Raw genomic sequence first — 13,477 nt, forward strand, 5'->3', positions numbered from 1 at the left:
GTTTAGCAGCGTAAGCACGATTCCCTAACAGAAGTTAGAAGTTAGTTGGATTTAGCCTGTCTTGTTTCTATACTGCCTCTTGTTATTAGCATTTCATTTATGCTCGCTTGGGTAGGCTTTGTTCCACTCAGGCCTTCGCTGCTTTGGCATTTTTCTTGTATTTCCCACCTTGTACTGTTCATGCTGCTCTCGGAAGAGCAGGCAGGCTGAGCTGTGAGTCTGCGGCGTGTGCTGCTCTTGCCTTCTGCTGAGACCCCTTCCCAGAGGGGCCGGGGAGCGCGGCTGTTGGGGGGACGGAGATGCCTGTGGGCTTTTCTGCCTCTCCTGCTACTGGTGGCCTTGTGGCAGCTGAGTGTGGGTCGGGTCTGGCACAGTTAGTGCTGCGATTGCACTGGGGATACACATCTGAGGGGCTCGCTAGCATTTGTGCCCCCAATTGGGCAGGCTTGGCTGGCCTCCCCTCTGCTGAGCTCTTCTCAGGTGCATCTGGAAAGCACTGCAGATGGAAGGGGGTGGCTTTGCCTTATCACTGAGAGAGAGTTCAGTGTGCTTAATCCCCTCTAACTGCAGCAATTACCTAGTAAATAGGTGTCAGTTGCTGCTGCTTAAAGAGATGATTGCTTTTGCTGCCTGATGAAACAGGAGGAAAATTGTCCTTAGTGTTTAAAGGGAGAAGGTAAGAGTTTTACAGCCCACTTCACTGGGACTGAAGACAATCTCTTCGTGGCCAGGAGAGATAGCTCCTGCTATTACAGTTGCAAAGAGAGGTTCTGCTATCATTTCTGACATCCAAGACAGCATCACTCATCAGGTAAGGCCTCTCCTGAAGCAGTTAAACACATCTTAATGATCTTCGAAGAAATGTTGCGGTATGATCCAATATACACTAGGAAGATATCAGTAAAGTTAGTGATGATTTCCCATTTTCTTAGTAGCTCTTTTAACCAGGACAAGAGTCATTTAAACGCTTACTGAAAGGACAATAGACTAATGCTTATGTCAGCATTTATGTAGCATATATATGGGGCTTTTCACAGTGTTCCCGTGTATGTATGTGATTTAAGTACATTTTAGAAAGGTGATGGTGTTCCATTTAAGCTGTACTGTATGTGTCTTTACCACCTGCAAGTGCTCTCAGTCTTGGGCAGGGGCACTGAAAAAAGTACCAATGGGATTGAATCTGTTCCAGGAGGGGTTCCTCTCTTACATTTTCTTATGTTTTAGCTGACAGCAGGGGTTGGGAATGGCACTTACCTTTAATGTGATAGCTCCAGTATTGAACTATCAAGCAGAGATATTCTCAGAAACTTACTTTCTAGTAAGCCATGTCCGGTTAGAATCTGCTCATCATATTGGATGGCATTTTTCCATCTTCCTACTTAAGAGAAGTGTCTGAGCATTGTTTTCTAAGTTCCCTCCCTCTCTCCCAATATATCACATGCTTACTTGTACACATAGGTTGATTACTCTGGGGGAGACCTATGACTGATAGTAGCTTTTATTTGTGCCTAAATCAGACTTCCCTTTAAACTAGGATTGGTCTGCTCTTGCTTGCTGGGTTAGCAGCACAAAGTCTGGCAGGATGCTTTTATGCCATAGGATGTATGAGAGGTGGGGAGAAACACGAGCAGAATTAGACCTCAAGCATTGATATCCTTTCCATTTTATTAGGAAAACTGTTACCTTTTACTTATGTGTAACCGATAGCATAGACAAATGGACAGAGCGTTTGACTAGCAATCGGGAGATTTGCAGTCTGTTTCTGGTTTTGCTATGGCTGTCCAGGGTGACTGCAGATAAGCCACTTGTGTTCTCTGTGCTTCAGCTTTCCCATTTGTCCATGCAGATAATGAGACTGACCTCTGTAGAAACCACTGGAAGAGACTCATGAACAGTCATGTAGAGTAGCTGAGTGTTATTGCTGCTACACATCACAGGTGGCATTTTTTTTTCCCCTGAGAAGTTGAAAGGTTTGGGACTGCAAACTAATGCACCTGGAATGCTTGTTTATTTGGGTTTGGTATAAATTTATTTTAGAGTTGGGAAAGGTGGTCCTCGGGGGCACTTAAAGTGGCTTGAGTGGAGGGTTATGAGTTTTTCCCTTGAGATCCTTAGTGCCTGAGAACTCCTCACATGCAGGAATGCCTTGCCTGCCTGCCAGTAAGGAATTTCCCAGTTGGTGTGTAGTATTATGAAAAATTTTAAGCAAGCAGTTTCTCCTATACTTAACAAGTATTAGAAAACAAAAAAATGCATATGCTTGTCATTTTTAAGACAACCTGGCCACAGTGAAAGGATGCAAATAATTAAGTCATTAAAATCTCAGTCTGAAAGTTCCTCATGCTGCAGTGGGGTCCTCTAAAGCATGGGTGGACAGGGGAAGAGGGAAAGGTTGTTGTCCCTAATTTGTGACAATTCACATACTTTTACTCACCATAATTATCCATGAATGGATGGGCAGGATGACATTTATTTGCAAAAAACTTTTTTCTTAATGCATCCTACAACTGCATATTGGCAGAGTTGGGATTTGGCCAGTTCTTGTTGGGATGAAATACTGTTGCGTCGTGATTTATTTCTCCTTCATGTTTCTGTGGAGAAGTGTAGTGTTCATACCAACAGAGGACAGCCTGCAAAAATGGCATCAGGGCTGTGCTTCAGAGGCCTTGCTTACACTGGAACACCCTATAGGTTATATCAGTAGTTATAGCAGTGCTACTGCTGTATGGTTGTTGCTGTTCCAGAAAGCAATTACTTGTTTGCTTCTTACTACATGTTTAGAAGTTCAAAATAAACTGAAAATAGTACTTATACAAGAAGAACATGTTCTACTCATGTATCATTGGAAACTCATTGTTTTGGGTTTATCATATTTTTCTTATATAAAAAAGGCCCAAACTTTGAGATAGACTCAAATGTTTTTAAGAATTGTAAACAAATTTCAGCCTTGTTCATTCCAATGCTGAAATTACTTTAAATATCATAAGTCAGCAAGTTTGAACACCTTCTAATCTGTTACAATATCAGTAAAAATCTTCCATACCTATTAGAAATACTTAATTGAGCTTCCACATAAACAGTAACACGTTTAATCTTTTATACAGCATGGTACTTTGACCTTCCCTTTTGAAAGAAACAGTCTTCCTGACCCATTAAAACTTCAACAGAAGTAGGCAAATAGAAATATTTATTATAACTGTTACTGAATATCCAGGGAAAGATTGATTGATTGTTTATGTACCCTTAAGAAGGAGAAGTAGTTGTTTCAGAGAAATGCAATGTTAGCAGGGATAGTATGTGCTAAGTGAGATAGGTACAGAGCAGTATGATCGCCAGGAAGGGAGTAATAAAGCCAAGCACTCGGAGTGGTCTGAAGTGTGAGTAGGCTGGTGTGGGGAAGAGAGCAGAGATGCAAGATGGATTTAAAGGTGTCTTGCAAGCGAGTAGAGGAAGCTATATATGAGGTGGCTAGAAAGACAAAGATGACAAAGGGATTGAGAGTTGTGGTGAAATGAAAAGGCAGGCAGGTAAATTCTGCTCTGGTGGTTTGAAGAGGGGGGAGGAGGAGTTTGGAAAGATGGGGCATATTTTGGGGTGGTTTCTTCTGCAGATTTCAATGGAAATTTAAGCCAATATTGTTGCACCTGTAGAGTGTACAGTGTACACACCTGTCAATGATTCCCCTCCCTCAGTGTAACTGAGATTGGTTGGACTGCAGGAGGCAGGGAAACTACCAAAAAACTATTTTTATACTGGAATATCAAACTGTGGTTTGAAACAGTAAATCCAGTTTCCCAGAATGTAGTACTGGAACATAAATGCTACAAGCACATGACACACAGTGCTGAACTGCTGCAGATTCCCTCAGTTGGCTCAGATTTGCTCAGCTGCTTTGGAAAGTGCAAGGTCTGTGGTAGATCGGGTATCACCTGCGGCTGCCGCTAGCTTCGGGATGGCTGCAGGCAGGGGAACTGTATTTAATCAGATGTAAGCACTGTGGTACGTGTTTGGGTTAATTCAACAGAAATGCAATCACGTGTTCAAATATGTGCTGCCGGGTATTTTGGCAGTGCGTGGACCTGGTGTGATGGGACCGCAGCCTCGGTGCAGGTGGTGGGAGCAGCTGCCTCGTCAGCCTCTGCTGAGGTGGGGGTGCTGTGGGCCAGAGGCAGAAGAGGCTTTTGAACTGCACTAAGCTATGATTGCTTGCAGGTTTGTTTGCTTTACTTTGGTTGATTCACCTGCTAACTCAGGCTTAACGGTCTTGCAGAAGCATGGTCAGTGCTTCAGGTGCAAAACGATTAGCTAAAGATGAGAAGCCCTGTATAAATGTCTGAAAGCAGTGACTTTTAGGCTTTTTTTCAACTTTTCAATAGAGGAACACATCCCTACACAGCAAATTTACCTTGTGTTGCTTTTTTGAGGGTTTCTTGGGAGCCATCCACAGGGCTCTGGCAATTCTCAGACTGCAGGATGGCAAGCAGTGCTTTGCCAGGATGAGGCCTCATTCCCTGAGCACCTGCTTTCCCTTTGCTCACTCCTCTTCTGCCACCAGCCACTTCTGCTGCTTTGACCCCTCCAGGCCCTACTCAGGCTAACCTGTCACTAATCTTCCCTCCTCTGCAGCACAGCGGGTGCTTTCTGCACAGCAGATTCAAAAGCAGGACTGTGGTATGAGCACTCCCAAACTGCTGTCCGCTCTCCATCCTCTGCTGCGAGTGATGGTGCCTGTGATGTGGCTCCACATCGCATTCTGGCTTCCTACTACAATTTTCTCCGTCTTTCTAAGTAGGAAATTGCACCTTGTGTGTGTTTTTCCCGGGAGGGTGCTGCCGCAGGGGCTGTCACAGCAGTGTCAATCCCTACATACCGCTTTTCTGGGCATCCCACGCCTTCCGCGCTGCCGGGAGCGCGGCGGCGGCACCCGCGCCCCGTGATCCAGGGCTGCTGTCGCCGTGCCCCCGCAGCCCCGCGTGCCGCGCTGCCCGCTGCAAACCCGCCGCAACGTCTGTCGGTAACGGCGTGCAGCGGCGCGGCTGCTCCTGGACAGGAGCCCCCCGGCCCTCAGCCGACCCCTCTCGGCTTCTCTTTCAAAACCCCGTCCCCCGGGGCCGCTGCCCCCGCGGGGTCCCAATCCCGGCGCACGGGGGGTGTTACAGAGGGTCCGGCCTGGTGGCGGCGGCGGCGGCCCCTGCGCGAGGCGGCCGGAGGGCGGGGCCTCCCGCTCCTCCCCCGCGCGGAAGATGGCGGCCGAGCGGCGCGGAGGCGGCTCCCCCAGCGGCCGGAGGGACGCCCAGCGGCCGGGAGCCGGCGGGCCGCGGCCGGCCTGAGCTCCCCGCGGCGCCGGGGGACTCCCGCCCTCCGGGAGCCACCTCTGCCCACGCCAGCCCGCCCGGCGGGGCCTCCCTGCGGCAGGTGAGGAGGAGGGCGGCGATGTGGCGGGGGCTCGGCCCGGCTTGAGGGCGGCGGGGGAGGGCGAGCGGCGCTGGCGGGGCCGGGGGAAGTTGTGTGCCGGCCGGGGGGACGGCGGCCCGGGGCGGAGGGAGGTGTGTGAGGGACGGCCGCGGGAGGAGAGCGGCTGCGGCCGCCGCCGGGGGGGGGCCCAGCTGGGGCAGGCGGCGGGGAGGGCGCTGCACCCTGCCCCTGAGGCGCAGCAACGCCCGCGCCCCGCCGCCCGCCCCGCAGCCACCTGTGCGGCCGGGGGGGCCCGGCCTCGCCGGGAGCCCACCCCGTCTCCCGCCACGGCGGCCCGGTCTCCCAGTGGCGCGCAGGGCCGGAGGTTGCTGCCCTTCGTAGGCGCCCAGCCGCCGACACGCGGCCGGAGCAGCAGCTCCTTCCCCACGGCAGCTGCCGTGGCTCCCGCCCCTCGGAGCCCCCGCTGCCCTGGCCGCCGGTTGGGCGCACCGTCCTGTGCCGGGGCTGCGCTCCCGGCCTCGCTCCGGCTTTGTTCACTGCACGGCGTTGCGTTGCGAACGGCCGGGTCCCTCGGTACGGCGTCGGCCGCCGCTGGGCAAGTCACAAGGCACCGGGGCAGAGGATGCTCGTGTCCCCGTTGTACGGCCGCAGCTGGGCTGCGTGTGCGGTGTTCAGTTGTGTGCGGTGGAGGCCAACAGTGGTAGCGGTTGTAGTAACGTGAAGACACAATGAGAATGATGTTACGTAGGAAAAGCTGATGGAACAGGAAGAATCGGCCCTATGGTATTTCCCATCCTTTAGTCGTTAAAATGTATTTGCAGTGGTAAAGTGATAAATAAAGCGCGAGACACCCCTGTTTGCTTATGCAAGAGTGAATAAACTCTGTGTTGCCTGAATTAGAAGTGGGCAAATGTCATATATCTGAATTTAACCACGAGTTACGCTGCTCCACACTGGGATTCTTTGTGATCACTCTTGCCAAAGAAGTATTCAGAGTCGTTAATTGTACATGCATGCATTTCTCGTTAGGAAATGCAACCTTGCCCTTTGTGGCAAAGAAGTAAACTAGAAACTTCAGATGAATTTTTCAGGTTATGTGCTGTCAACTCAATTATCTACAATAATTGGGCTGGGAAGTTTTGGATGATGGAAGAATCTAGGTAGCACCGGTACAGTGGGACACCATGTGTACAAAAACACCCTGAGGGCCAGAAATAATGATAAGCTCAGCATCAGCCCCAAGAGTTTATTGGGTTGGGTGCCCACAGGAGCTCACGTTGCCCATGTGAGTGGCTCTGTATCCACCCCAGTAAGCAGTCCCGGAGCCAAGCCCCGTAGCCCCGTAGGGCTGCTGCACAGAGACACCTGAGGCACTCCCACCTGCGGCAGGTTTGTATGGTGTTTCTGCATTGGGCTTCTGTACCCCATGCTGGTACCCCATGTACCAGTACAAGTTGGGGGCAGAGCTGTTGGAGACCAGCATAGGGGAAAGGGACCTGGGGGTCCTAGTGGACAACAGGATGACCATGAGCCAGCAGTGTGCCCTTGTGGCCAAGAAGGCCAATGGCATCCTGGGGTGTATTAGAAGGGGTGTGGTCAGCAGGTCGAGAGAGGTTCTCCTCCCCCTCTACTCTGCCCTGGTGAGGCCGCATCTGGAGTATTGTGTCCAGTTCTGGGCCCCTCAGTTCAAGAAGGACAGGGAACTGCTAGAGAGAGTCCAGCGCAGAGCCACGAAGATGATTAAGGGAGTGGAACATCTCCCTTATGAGGAGAGGCTGAGGGAGCTGGGTCTCTTTAGCTTAGAGAAGAGGAGACTGAGGGGTGACCTCATCAATGTTTATAAATATGTAAAGGGCAAGTGTCATGAGGATGGAGCCAGGCTCTTCTCAGTGACATCCCTTGACAGGACAAGGGGCAATGGGTGCAAGTTGGAACACAGGAGGTTCCACTTAAATTTGAGGAAAAACTTCTTTACGGTGAGGGTGACCGAACACTGGAACAGGCTGCCCAGAGAGGTTGTGGAGTCTCCTTCTCTGGAGACATTCAAAACCCGCCTGGACGCGTTCCTGTGTGATATGGTCTAGGTAATCCTGCTCCGGCAGGGGGATTGGACTAGATGATCTTTCGAGGTCCCTTCCAATCCCTAACATTCTGTGATTTTGTGATTCTCAGTGCAGCCGTTTTCATGGCACTGAGATTACTGATCCAGCTCCTGGTAGATTGGACTTAGAAAGGCCTTTCAGTTTGTACTTCACGCCACACAAAAGTGATTGCTCTGTGTTAAGAGCTAGGCTGGTTCCAAAAGCAGCCTGACTTCTCTAGACTAGATCTGAGCCAGTGGAAAAACTCTGTGCTCGAATCTGGCAACCAGTGTAAAATGTTCTGAAACTTTTCCGCTGTCAGCAACTGTGAACATATACATATCTCTTAGGGTTATTGTCTTGGGTGCTTGCTGCTTTCTTTTTGAAATTTTCTTCCTCATCCTGAATTCCTCTTTCGTTCTTTCTTCCCTTTTAGTTTTTGCTCTTCGCTAAGTCCATGACACTATTTTCTTTTCTACTGCTTCTCGAACACGGTTTCCTAATGTGTCTTTTCTGTTTTGATGGTTTTTTCAGCCCTTGTAAAACTGCTTTTTTTGTATGTTTATATGATTTTGAACTAGGAAGTACTGGAAATTTCAAAAAGCAGTGAAAATGAGCTGCAGAGCAAGAACACAGAGCAGAAGTAGTGGTACATCTGTCCACATCAGATTTTTTGCTCTAGTCGCGGAAATTTTGCTCTTGGGTATGAGTTCTCAAAAACCTGGTGTCAGAGTGGAGAGCAGGGCCAGTCCTGCCTCCGGTATTGCTGACCATGAGGAGAGAGGGGTTCTGGGGCATCTTGCAGCAAAACGGGGCTTGTGATCCAGAAAAAAATTGAGAATCACTATTTTAAGCTATGGACATGAGCGTGTACGCTGGCAAGCTGCGTGTTTTTCAGCAGTATCTAGTAGTTGCAGCAACGGTGCTATCTGCTGCGCGTTTTTTATGTAAGGCTTGTTTTACTGTTGTGATGCCTAACCTTCAGTCTGATCTGCATCAGAATTCATGTAGGTGACCTGGTAAAAAAGTCTGAGCCTAGTTTTGTATTAGCATTTATAATTCTGTGATTGCTTAAAAAAACGGGGGGGGGATACCCAAATGCAGATGAGGCCTCGATGTGTCCTGAAGCACAGCATATCTTCTCATCACAGAGCCTTGTTTCAGAGGTTCAAATGCCTGTCTCGGATCTCTCTGTGGTATATCTGGAATATGCGGTGATTCTCTGAGCAGAGCTGCATAGATAAGATAATCCGTTTCATTTTAATTGGCAGAGTTGTTTACACATGATCTCTCACTCGTTTTCCTCTTCTGAAGGAATGCGTATCCGTCCCTGATTATGGCTCAGGTCAAAATCCCTCAGCACTTGTAGCAAATCTCTTTTAATTGGTCTCATTTAGCTCTCATAAGGTTGTGTTTTAATTCTCTCTCTTCCGAATCCTTTTCCCTAGTCTGTAATGTAATTTATTACAGGATCTTTTATAGACAAGGGAACAGCCTCTGGCTGTCAGCAGCCTTCGCAGTGTATCAGATTTCCAGCTCAACAGGCAGCTGCAGTGGAGTTTGTGGGCGTAAGGCAGCAATGCTGCAGCAGTGGCACACAAGCAGTCTGTGGTGGCAGCGCCGGGCATGAGTGCCAGGTCTGTCCCAGATTCTGGAAATAATTGGGGTGAATGCTCTCGTTTGCCGTCTTTGCTCCTCTAGCCTTTTTGTAGCCATTGCTGATGCAAGGAAGGGTCTTTGAGTTAAATTTTTCCCTTTCTAGCTGTCTTTCCAGTCTCTGCCATTGAATGCAAATACATCTAAGTCGCTGTTGTTGCCTGATGACAGGCTTTGAGCAGCACGGAATTGGTAGAAGGCTAATGCTGGAGCGGTATTTTCAGAAGGCCCAGAGCAATATGAGCTGTCTTTGTAAAATTCACTGCGACTTTCCTGCACGCTGTTGCTTTGGTTAATTGAACGCAAAGCAGAGAGGTGAAGCTCTGCGTTTCATTGTGCCTGCACCGAGGCGCTTCACCTCTGGCCCGTGGCAGCACAGCCTGCAGGCGCGGTGGGCAGGTGCAGATCGCGCCTGGTCTGCGGGTGCTCTGACATCATGACATCACCTCTGGAAGTCTCAAAGGCTTGGAGTGTTTTTTTTTTTTCTGAGCTGTGCCCCCTGCCCTTCCACTGGTGGTTTTCCCACTGTAGCAGAATCAGAAGGGAATATGTGCCTCTGCTTCAGCTGCTGGGGTTGAGATCCCGGGCTGTGTGGTGCAGCAGCGGAAGTACGGGCAGACACTCTGCTTTGCTGAGCCTGCTCCGGAGGCAGGAATCTCCAGCAGAGCTGTGGAGCACAGTTAGGTCTTAAATCGCCACTGAAAGATTTACTGGAGTACATACATCAGAGCCCTATCTGTTCGTTCTACATAGCGATATTTGAAGGTCTCAGGCCTCTGGCAATTGCTGTTTGGGGACTGTTTTTCAATATAGACCCACATCCAGAAAGGAAATGATATACATCACTAGACTCAATCCATATGTGCCCTATTGAAAGTGCAGTAGCAACCTCTAGACGTGAATGATGAATTAGTCTTCCGCACCAGGAAGATATCCTCCATCACATTCTTGCCCGCTCTAATATTTTTAGTAAGCTAACTGATCTAGCAGTGAATGCGAGGGGCTCGATAAGATTGTAAAATGCAGTTTGGACCTTCTCAAAATATTTGTGGCTTGCGCTGGGCAATGTCACAAGATATGTTTTCGCAGAAGTGGGAATTGGTGTTTGCTTGTTTTTTAAAGCTGCCCAAACTCTCCAAACAAGGAGAGGGATGGTCTTGGTCTGTCTCTATATATAGACTCAGCCTGCTTTTGAATTCGTTGAGTAAAATGAATAGTGCAAAATAAGTGAGGACAGCTTCACACAGCACTTGCTTATGTACTAACACCACCAAGCAGATGTTCAGAAATACCTGTCTCTTCCAAGTGTGTTTGTAGCTGTGTGTAACCGAAGCTGTTCTTCCTGATGGAGCTGCGGACATTGAATATCAACGGTGTTTGCAGCTGCTCTCGTGCTGAAATGTTAACACCTTGACTTAGCCTAAAATGCTGCACACTTTCTTACTTTCTTTCCATGAAGTGAATTTAATATTCATCATTAAATACAAATTATGAAGTTAAGCATTAAAGCTAACAGTGATTAGGTACCAACATTGATTTTTTTTTTTTTTTCCAGAATCAAAAGAGGGTGAAAAGGAGAGACACATTTTGTCCTATGCTGAGTGTAATGGGGCTTGTGCAGGTCCAAACACTGGTCTCCATGCTCTGCGTGTCACGCCGCAGTTGCCATCTTCAGCACTTTGGCACGTGTTTTGAGTGTGGGATGGGAATGAGGGAGTGTGATCGAGGGCTTTGGCGGGGTCTGAATACAGCTGTACTGCACTAGTCTGATCTGTTTTCTCCCTGCACTGCAGTGCACTATTCTGTATTCTTTTTTTTCCCCTTTGGAAGTGTCTGCATTATTGGAAAAGATTGTATTGGGCATTCCCTGTAAAGCAAGAGACAGCAGAGCCTGTCCGCTCCTCTCCTACCTTCCCGCCCCAGTACTGTAGCTCACACAGGGAGACAGGGGTTCGCAGGTACCTCCTCAGAGAGGAAGGGTTTCCACAATGGAGGAGAGAGTAGGACATGAAACTGCATGTGTTAAATGACATGCCAAGAAGTCATAGCCCTCTCCTGGGCTAAGGATCACTGCTGCTTTTATTTATTGATGTATGTTTTCCTTCTGTATTCAGCAGTTCCCTCGGGAGCTGGGTTGGTGTGGCTGATGCAGCAAGGAAGGAGGAGAGAGGGACAGCAAAATGACAATTTTATCCCTTCTTAATTTCTTTTTGCAGTTCTGGTCTGCCATCTGGTCGGTCTCTTTGAAAGTGTACAACCCCAGCACCCTGCCCTTTCTCCTCTGTTTGTTTCTCCAGCCTCCTATATCCTTCATTGCTGCATCAGAAACTCTCCAAGAATATGGCGTTCCTCTGAATGGTTCATGTTGAGAGGCTTCCACATCAGGATCATTAGATTATATGATGGAGCAACTTGTTTTTCTTTGATCATGTTTGGCCTTATGGTTCCAGATGATTCCATTAGCCTACTATTTTATTGGTCTTTCAGCTTGTCTCTAATTAATGCTAATTTGCTTGGCAGTACTTCTGAAGTAAAATCAGAGCTTGCATGTGGATTTTTAGAGCTCTTCAACAGATCTTAACTCTTAAATTTTCAATCACTTTGGTATAAATTCCTCAAAGGAAACAGTGAGATGACAGGCCTTAGCTGGGATAGACTCCAAGTAGTAGGGATCAATTTAGAAAAGAAGGGAAACTTGAGATTTGCTTCAGAAAGGTTAGAAGAACCACAAAACGTCTTATAAATGTCTATTTTTGTCTTAAGAGCCTCTTACTGAACAGCTTTGCGTTAGCTCTCTAGCCCTACCTGGTGCTTTAAAGCGCATGGGAAATTTCATGTCAGAAAGGGCTTTTAAAACAGTCGGTTCAGTCATCTCTTGGATGATGAGAGTTGGACTCATCTGACTACACGTGAAGATCTACAACTAAAGTGTCCACATCTGAGCTAGGGTCTGTAAGTTCCCTTTATATTAAGGGTGTGTTAAGGCACATTCATTTCACCCTAAAGCAGATGTCCACATTTGGTGAGGTGAATCACATTCTGGAAGTTTTTTTTTTGTCTTTCCACTGAAAATAATGAAAACTGAGGATGTTAGTCCAGCTGTAGAAAGTGTCAGCAGGACAGATATCTGAGCAGAAGGCAAGTTGAGTATCGCCCAGAGTGACACTAACTTCCTCCTAATCCTGGACTGCTTTCAGTGTAGCATATTTAATACCTACCTGATTTACATAACTTTGTCTTTTCTGATCTTAACTAACTTTCCCATCTTTAGAGCACTCTTTTTCTAGATTTTCTTTTTAAGGTAATGCTGATGCACTGATTTTGTGCCACTCACACTTTATTCTGAAAGCTTTTGCAAATGCTGAATCTTACGGCATGCTTTGCAACTGTTGATTGTCTCTTTGCCCTTGCCTCTGTGGTTAAGTTGTTCAGCAGCCAGGGTGCCCCTGTAACTGGTAACTAGGACCTTACTGTGGTCCTGGCCAGCCATGCCTGTCCCAGAGAAGTCAGACCAGGTCATGAGCAGGTCTTCATTTGATTCAAAACCTTAACCGCTGAGATTATAGTTGGCTCTGGAAGCAAGCTGAATGTCAAAATGTCAGGTAATGGCCTATGTGATTTTTTTTTTTTTTTTTTCTGTAAAGAGACAGACTTCTCTCCTGCACCATCTGGGTTTTACACTGCTGGAAGTTTTAACTTTGAACAAATGGTGAGGTCAGGCCTGGAGTGGCCCAACACAGTGGCACATTGCATCTAGATCCCTGCTTGAGATTAATAACATAATTTCACAGCAAGTTGAATACCTCTTAATATTTGATGGTCCAAGGTGAACGAGGCACAGTAAGACTGGAAACTCAGTGCAATCTAATTAAAGGCAGAAATTTTCAGTGGAGAAAAGGTTGGTGTCTTGGCTGACTCCTTAAAACGTCATCCTTTTCCATCTGTCATCGCCCATGTCTTGTTTGTGTTTCTTTTCTGGGGATCACCTATGTGTGGGTCTGTTTCAAGCGTAGAGATGTCTTTGAAGTGGCATCGTTTGTCTCGGCTGCAGAGCCACAGAACTGAAATCATTGGCACCTTACTGTGGGGGCGAACCGCTTGTCCTTCCAGTTGTTGAGGGCTTCAGAGGTATTAAAAAGAGCAGGCAGAAACTAGTGTAGACATTACATCGATCACCGTAGAGTGGCTGTGCATGAGGACTGCTGCAGCTCCCTGTTCCATCAGCTGTGTGAACTCCCTTTAAGGAGAACGATGTGAGCTATCACAATGTCGAATCTGTCTTTTCAGTGGGATAAAGTGGGATCCTGGCCCAGTCTGGCAGCCGT

General features: G+C 47.9%; 1 protein-coding gene across 3 annotated transcripts in view; it reads left to right on the forward strand.

The window, feature by feature from the left end:
* Positions 1 to 5,308: 5,308 nt before the first annotated feature.
* NDST2 (N-deacetylase and N-sulfotransferase 2) overlaps positions 5,309 to 13,477 on the forward strand; it is a 145,270-nt gene continuing 137,101 nt past the window's right edge. For all 3 annotated transcript variants that reach the window (XM_068398534.1, XM_068398536.1, XM_068398535.1), the window contains exon 1: positions 5,309 to 5,415. The gene's annotated coding sequence lies outside the window, so the exon portion shown is untranslated. The remainder of the gene's footprint in view (positions 5,416 to 13,477) is intronic.

Source organism: Nyctibius grandis, chromosome 4 (assembly GCF_013368605.1).
Source record: "Nyctibius grandis isolate bNycGra1 chromosome 4, bNycGra1.pri, whole genome shotgun sequence".
NCBI lineage: Eukaryota > Metazoa > Chordata > Aves > Nyctibiiformes > Nyctibiidae > Nyctibius > Nyctibius grandis.